We start from the raw sequence: 8,223 nt of genomic DNA on the forward strand, positions 1-8,223 counted from the left end.
ACCTGCGTGGCCGAGAACGCACTGGGGAGCGTGCGCCACACCTGGGAGCTCGTGACTACCAGTCAGTGGTGGCGGCCGAGCTGGTGCGGCCCCCAGCCGGGCCAGCTCGGCCGCGGGCGTGTTCAGAGCTTGACGTGACTGGCACCATCTGTGGATGTGCTGCACGTGGGTGTGCTGTTGTTGGTGAGGTGGAACAATGAGCAGCCGGAGAGGGTTTTCCAGGTGACGGTCTGGCCTCTTCGACTCCGATTCTGTTTGAGGTCTGACCCTGATATGTGACCGTGATGCCGTTTAGACGCTGCACTGCCGCTCGTGTTTAGTTTCGGCCCGACCCGTGCCGGTTTGTTCCAGCGGACGGTCTGTACAAGGACCCGGTAATCGAGCCGGGGTACCCGCGTAACGTGACGTCGCTGGCCGGCTCCAACGTGACGTTCGAGTGCCCCAGCTCCTGGGACTTCAACATGGACCTCTTCTGGACGTTCACGCGCTCGGGCACCTTTGAGGTGCACAATATGTCCGACATGAGCTACGCCATCCAGTTCGCCATCAGCGTTCACAAGGTACGGCTTGGCCCAGGCATGGACGGGCGCAGCGGCGGACGGGTCCGTATCAGGCGTACAGAATGAATGGAAAGAGCTGGAACGGTGGGGTGAAGCCCCGACGTACCGCCCCGCTGTGCACGGCTGGCCACGAGCGGCCACTGGGCCCCATCACCAGATCTGCGGGGTTCCGCGGAGCCTCGGCCGCCGCCAGCCCCCCGCCCAGCCCGGGGCGGCCGGGAGTGGCGTGGCAGTGACCGGCGCGCCGCGCCGCCCGTGCCGCAGCAACGCTACGACATCAGCGGCCGGCAGCGGCTGGTGGTGCGGGGCGTCAGCGGCGACGACAGCGGCTTCTACACCTGCCTGTTGTACAACCACATCGGCTTTGACATGGCGAACGCCCACCTGCGCGTGGTGGAAGGTGAGGAATGAGACGGGCTGGCCGCGTGACACGCGGAAGGCTGGCCGGGGCTCGAGTGTCGGTCAGAGCAGCGGCAGTGCTCTCGAGGAGGTAGGCTCGGGTGATATGAGGTCGGCGGGTCTGCGCTCCGCAGGTTTGCAAGTTCTGTGAACATGTTGGCGCTTGTTGCAGTATAAGGCGGTGCTTGTTTGATGTGCGTTTGCTTGTGAGACCGTAACTGATTGCATGTTCGGCGGCTGTTGTATCGTCTGAAGGCATCCGGGACCGTGCAGCCTGAACGAGGATCGTGGTGCCACGCCTCGGCTAAATGAAGGTGCCGACCTTAAGCGCCAAGAGGACAAACGGCTTTGGTTGAGGACGTTTACCGTTGTCGCGCGGTAACATAAATCATGCTTGTTTGGTTTGGAGCAGCTCTGAGGTGTCGAATGGCAGGTAATGCCTGTCGCGACCGTTTTTTGAGGCACTCTCAAATCACTCAGACGTATCAGCAGTCCACTGTTAGAATACCATGCTGGCTATCGAGGTACCGGCGAGAGTCGAGACTTGGTGTTCCAAGGTGTCATCGGTGAGTTAAAAACTTACCGGCCTATGTCAAAGACGAGGTGCCAGGTCATGTGTTGGTACCGATGTCCTACCACGGGCATTTCGGCGTCACCTGTCTGAGAGAGGGCGCTGCGTGCGCGTATTTCCCAGAGGTGCCGCGGGCGGCGCTGCCCGTGCGGCCTGCCAACGCCAGCGCGCTGCTTGGCTCGCGCGTGACGCTGGAGTGTCCAGCTGCGGCCGCCGCCACCAGCGGCGAAGTCATCTGGCTGCGCTCCGAGACTGGCGCGGTCCAGCTGACGACGCCGCGGCAGTTGGAGCAGGCCAGGCAGCACGCGCTGCCCCGCTCAGAGGTGAGACTGGACGGGTCCAGCTGACGACGCCGCGGCAGTTGGAGCAGGCCAGGCAGCACGCGCTGTCCAGCTCAGAGGTGAACATTTAGCTCTGATCATCGCGGTCTGGGTTAGGCTGGGGTGTGTGCTCCATGTCCGGACTGGTGGTGCTTTGTAGCCTCTCGTGCCAGCTGGTGTCTCCCGCATCGTGCTTCAGTCTCACTGACATCGGGGTCATCGTGTTGGGTTGGGCAAACCGCAAGCTTTGTTGCTCGCTGATCACGATTGTGTTTGTGGCTAGAAGCGGAAAGTGGGTGCCAAAGTCCAATGCAAATGAAGTACATTAGCACTTACTGTTGGTATCGTAGCCCGTACACCCTCGTTCGTGGTTTTGGAGACCGCCATGCTTGTTGCCGCAGGTTGACGGCAGTCGCTTCGACACGTCCTCGCCGCCCCGTCTGATCATCATGAACGTGACGGCCAACGACTCGGGGTACTACGTCTGCGTCGTCCACACTGCCTGGGACGTCGCATACGCCTCGGCCTATGTCGCAGTGGTGGAAGGTAAGACATGCTCGTGTCGTCCACGGTGTCCGGGACGCCTCGGCCTATGTCACAGTGGTGGAAGGTAAGGCATGCTCGTGTCGTCCGCGGTGCCCGGTACGCCTCGGTCTAGGTCACATTGGTGGAAAGCAAGATATGCTCGTGTCGTCCGCGGTGCCCGGTACGCCTCGGTCTAGGTCACAATGGTGGAAGGCAAGATATGCTCGTGTCGTCCGCGGTGCCCGGTACGCCTCGGTCTAGGTCACAATGGTGGAAGGCAAGATATGCTCGTGTCGTCCGCGGTGCCCGGTACGCCTCGCACGCTTCGGCGTGCGCCACAGCAGCCAAGGATGTGTCTGTGGCCAAGCCGCCGTTTTTTTTTCTTGCGCCGCAGCACTCGCGAATGTGCTGCGATAACTCGGTAAACAGTTCGAGTCTGGGATGACGCGGGGAGAGCGTCCAGTGGCGCCTCCGGTTTGGTGACGTGTCCCAGCCCGGTGCCCCCGCCGTCCGCACCATGCCGTACGTCCGCCCGCTCGGTGGCGCTACAGGTCCGGGCGGACCGCCGGCACCGGCTCGCTGGCCGTTGGGGCTGATGTCGACGGCGATCGCCGCGGTCGTCGCCTGTGCGCTGCTCTCCGCGGCGCTCTGGTACGGCCGCCGCCGGTACAAGCGGCGCATCCGCACCCTGACCAGGCGTGTGGTGATCGAGGCGTCGCCGGAGGAGTTCGCCGTGCCCGTGGTGCGCATCGAGCCGTGCAGGTATGTGGCGCGCGCTCAGGGATGATGACTGTGTCGGCGGCGCGGAGTCCCGGGAGAGACGCTCCGCCAGCGTTCAGGGGATGGTCCGTCACCGTTCGCGTCGTGCCGGGGTGTGCTGTGTGGTGACCGAATGGCTACTCTGGGATGGTGCCACGTTTGTTGTCGGACGCGTTGTGCCATCCGACCGTGATGGCTGATGTCGATTGCAATGCTCCGGTTTGTGTTCAGCCTCCGATGTCCGTGTCCCGCAACGTGAGCGCTTACGTGGCCGAGTAGCCGGATACGCCCTGTCGCGGTCCAGCACCGCGTGTCCCAGCTGTGGAGCGTGGCCGGGGAGAACGCGTGCTGCGTGTTGCGCGTGGCCGAGCCGACGTCGTCGTCTCCCCGTCAGAGCGTCGGAGGGTGGCGCGGCGTCGCCCGCCTACCTGCTGCCGTCGGACCCGGCCTGGGAGGTGGCGCACGATCGGCTCCAGCTGGCCGACTGTTTGGGCGAGGGCTGCTTCGGCCGCGTGGTACGCGCCCGCCTGCGGCCGGCCGGCCGGCAAACGCACCCCGTCCGCGTCGTCGCCGTCAAGATGCTGAAAGGTCAGCGGGCCAGAACTTGTGCGGCTGTTGGGGTAGTGACGCTTTCGGCTGCTTAACGGTGTTTGTGAAACCGGCCGTCGTCGCCTTTTGTCATGTCGATTGTACCGGAGATCGAAACGTGGCTGATGACGAGTTTCGAACGCGCTGCTTCTGGGAGCCAGGGCGAGCGCCGTCCTGGGTTTCAACGTCCCCCGGATGAGCTATAGTTCTCGGGCCAGCCCGGCACCGGCGCCATGCCGAGACGACGAGCGCAGCCGGCGCTGGCGTGTGGCTAGCCGCTGCGTTGTTAGCCTGAGTCGCCGCGGTCATGCGGTCTCTGGGGGCTGTCCGCCGGCCGGCCCGGGCGGTGCGGTTTGTGATAGTGCGCCGGCACGCTGCGGGAGTGAGTGACAACTGGGAGGTGTCGCGGTGTGGTGTCATCCGGTGCCTGGTGCGGCGCGCCAGCCGCTAAACCGCCATCGATAGGAACAACTGACCGTCTCGGTTGCCGCGACAGCTGGCTGATCTGAGGCTGCGGGCAGCGGCGGCCGGTGAGGGCTGCTCGGTTGGGTGGAGGCTGTCGGCTACATTGGTGTTCTGACGACTGGCGGACCGGCGGTTCACAGAGCACCACCGCGACACGGACCTGATGGACCTGGTCTCCGAAATGGAGATGATGAAGAAGGTCGGATCGCACGTGAACGTCGTCAGCCTGATCGGCGCTTGCACGCGCGGCAGCTCTCTGATGGTCATCATGGAGTACGCCGAGCACGGTCAGCGCGGCGTCACCCTTCCGGGCTCTGCCCTCTCCCCCGCTGGAGACGGTGGCACGGTGTGCTTGGTCGGCGCAGCCAACAGATCACAGTCGTTGCAGGAGGGGGGAGGGGGGGGGGGGGGGGTCAACAGTCCGTCGGGTGTGCCAGTTGTGAGCGGTATGTGAATGCGTTGATTGCAACACTGCACACGTTGCAACACCTCGGGCTCCGGATGCGGGCTCCAAACCACGCTGTTAGGAAACGCAACAGCGTCTTAGAAAGTCCTAAGGCACAAGCAAAAGTTAACAACAACGCTGAATTGACTCATCTAGGCGACATTGGGGCTCACAAGCCTGGGGAAGCTGACCAGTATTCATGTGTACGACACAGTGCTGCAGCGATACATGCACCTGGCGTGTGCCGCAGTTGGAGCCGGTCCTGTCCGTGCACGCCCTCCCATCTCTCAGGAGGCAACAGGTGCCGCGCCCGTTGGCTGACCGCCCCTCCCCCAGGCAACCTCCTGACGTACCTGCGCGAGAGGGCAGAGTGCGAGCGGCCGTTTGACTCCGAGCTGCCCTTTCCGTGCGACCTGGTCAACTTCGCCTTCCAGGTGGCCCGCGGGATGGAGTACCTGGCCAGCCGGAAGGTACGTACCGCGGTCGCCTTAGCGGCGCCGGTCTGTCCGTTGTTGGACAGGTTTGGCTGGCTCGGTGTTGCATGGCTTAGATAGCTGCTTTGTCTCCGACTGCTGGATGTCAGTACGTACGTGCGCTGCTCCTCTGAGACCGTCCTGTTCTGGTTATTTCTGTAGTGGAGCGCGTCTGATGCTTCAAGCCCGCGTTGTGAAGTCTCGCCCGTCGTCGCAGTTCCGGTTCGTCTGGTTCGTTCGTTCGTTACCGCTCTGGTTCGTTCGATCAGCTCGGGCGTTGCGGCTCCATTTGCGACACTTTACACACCTTACCATACACCTTACCCCACACCTTACCCTACACCTTACCCTACACCTTACCCCACACCTTACCCCACACCTTACTCCACACCTTACCCCGTGCCTTACCCCGCACCTTACCCTACACCTTATCCCACACCTTACCCCACACCTTACTCTACACCTTACCCTACACCTTACCCCACACCTTACCCCACACCTTACCCCACACCTACCCCGGTCACTGACCAGTTGCTACTGGATATTCCTAGTGCAGAGACGATAAGCAACACTGTTGAGAAGATGCGGGACTTTCCACAGCGCTGCAGCCCACAGCTGTCCTGTCAGACATGCCATCCCTCACTACACCGAGCGCTGCGAAGGCCCGCCGCCGCCCGACGACAGGTGGCACTAGCCACCGCACCGCGCCTTCCACCGCACCGCTTGCCACCGCACCGCTTGCCACCGCACCGCGTCTTCCAACGCACCGCTTGCCACCGCACCGCGTCTTCCACCGCACCGCTTGCCACCGCGCGGTCGGGCGTCGCCGAGAGACGCTGCACTGAACGGTCACTTCTCCGCCGCCAGTGTATCCACCGAGACCTGGCCGCCGGAACGTGCTGGTCGGCGAGGACAAGACGCTGAAGATCGCTGACTTTGGCATGGCCAGGGACGTCAGGGAAAAGGACTACTACCGCAAGGTCACCGGTGGCCGGCTGCCGGTCAAGTGGATGGCGCCCGAGGCGCTGTTCGACCAACTTTACACCACTGGGTCTGATGTGTACGTACGCTGACGCTGTGGTCATGGGTCTGTGACGCCACCCGTGGCCCAAACGTACGCTTGTGTGTGCGGTGGGCAGGGATGGACCTCCTTTTTGTATGACGGTGTGGGAAGGAATGCAGGTGAATGTACTGCAGAGGGCACATCTGACAGGAACCGTTTGGAGCACGGCGCTTCTGCGGGCTGGCTGCCTGGAAATGCGCCTCTGGTTACGTCTCGTGGGGACTTGTGGAATCAAGAAGCGGACATTTTAAGGGTACCTCTGCCAGGCGCTACTGTTGACACCAGACTGCTCCCGGCCGGCAGCTGGTCGTTCGGCGTGCTGTTGTGGGAGATCATGACGATGGGCTGCGCGCCATACCCGACCGTCAACAGCGTGGACGAGCTGGGCGACTGGCTGCGGCAGGGGTCGGCGCATGGCCCGGCCGGCCGCCTGTCCCGCCAGCGTGTGAGTCCCACCGGGGTCTTTGCGGTGTCGCTGGCGCCGGTGCCGCCGCCGCCGGCTGGCCACACGCCTTCGGCCGGGGAGAAACGGCTCAACGGGCTCGGCACCTACAGCTGCACCGTAGAATTATAGGTTTTGGCATTGTAGTTTTGTGTGTTGTAAATATTTTTGATTCCAGCTGTTTTCTGCTGTGGCTAATAGCACCTTAAGCACTTCACGTTGTACTGTCATTACGCTCGATGTTTTTTTCGTGGCTGCACATGCTCTATCAAGAGCAGTTACTCCCGTTTTTTTGTACATTATCGTACCGGTGCAATAGTGCTGTCATGTTCCCAGATGCGCGCGGCGCATGTGACGTAAACAATACAACCTCTCATGCTTTTAAAGCTGGCCGGGTTGTTGCTCGGCAGCTGGGAGAAACGCCATCAGACGTTTGTTGCCTGGGCTCCTGGAGGGCCCACCACCCGATGTCTTGTGTAGTGACGCCTGATGCTCTGTCTACGGGGCCTGGTAAGTGCCCACCGCCCAGCACTGGCCGAACACGGGACCAGGCCCCGACAATCGGGGCATATACGTTAATGCATATCTCGCCGCGCCATCTTTTGTCACGCCCCACCGGCCGGCCGCGTCAGCGGACCTGCCCGAGCGGCGGTCCCGGCGCGGTCCGCCGCGGAGGCTGCGCAGCTCGAGACCCGAGGCCGGTCCGTGACGCGTCCGCGCCCCGCCGCAGGTACGACGTGATGCTGGACTGCTGGCATCAGGAGCCGGCCGAGCGGCCCTCGTTCGGCCGGCTGGTGCAGCGGCTGGACGCGGTGCTGGCGGTGCTGACGTCCATGGTACGGCTGCAGCGCAGCACTCTCGGCACGGGGACACGGGAGCTCACAGTGTTGGAGGCCTGGTGAGGCGGTGTTGCCAGCTGGCCAGGCGGCGCGGGCGGCGCGGGCGGCCGCAGCATCGTCGCTGAAGGTCGTGATTCTGGCTGGGCTGCCGGCCATTGTCGGTGGGATGGAACGCCGCGGGGAGATTTGGGTTCGGAGACAGGCTCTTACGAGGCACAGAGACGTCGCGTGCATCGGGAGACCGAGACGTGGCCAATGTCGCCGACTGCAGGCTCGCAGCAGTGGGGTGGCTCGCGTCGCAGCAATACCCCCGGCGCAGTGTCCGGGCTGACGGCGAGGGTGACCTGTCCGGCTTCATCGGCCGTCTGCCTGCCGCCCCCAGGAGTACGTGGCCATGGTCTCGCCCCAGCCGCACGTCGAGTACACGAAGGTGGAGGTGCCGTCTGCGTCGCCCTCCGCGTCGGCCTTGCCCTCGCCGCCGGACAGCTCAGACTGAGGGCGTCGACCGAGGGATCAGCGAGTCTGCAGGGACCTGGACTCGTGCCCTATGACGTCATCGGACTTCCGTGACGTCCGTGTCAAAGAAGTGCTCAGGTTTGTTTTTAACAGTGTTCCTCACCGGACGTCCAGTGTTCCTCGCCGGGCTTGTAGTTGATGCTAATCCGAGCTTTTAGTTGACAGTGCGGTGCCTCGCTTGGACAGTGCGGCGCCTTGCTAGGGCAGTGCGGCACCTCGTTGGGAAGGACTGCGGTGTGGTATTTCTGCTTGGGTTGA

The 8,223-nt window shown here is 63.2% G+C and overlaps 1 pseudogene; it reads left to right on the top strand.

Moving 5' to 3' along the window:
• The first annotated feature begins 461 nt into the window (after nt 1–461).
• LOC119112367 (fibroblast growth factor receptor 2-like) lies at nt 462–7,945 on the top strand (annotated as a pseudogene).
• The last annotated feature ends 278 nt before the right edge of the window (nt 7,946–8,223 follow it).

This window comes from Pollicipes pollicipes, unplaced genomic scaffold, assembly GCF_011947565.3.
Source record: "Pollicipes pollicipes isolate AB1234 unplaced genomic scaffold, Ppol_2.1 Scaffold_7261;HRSCAF=8764_pilon_pilon_pilon, whole genome shotgun sequence".
Lineage (NCBI taxonomy): Eukaryota > Metazoa > Arthropoda > Thecostraca > Pollicipedomorpha > Pollicipedidae > Pollicipes > Pollicipes pollicipes.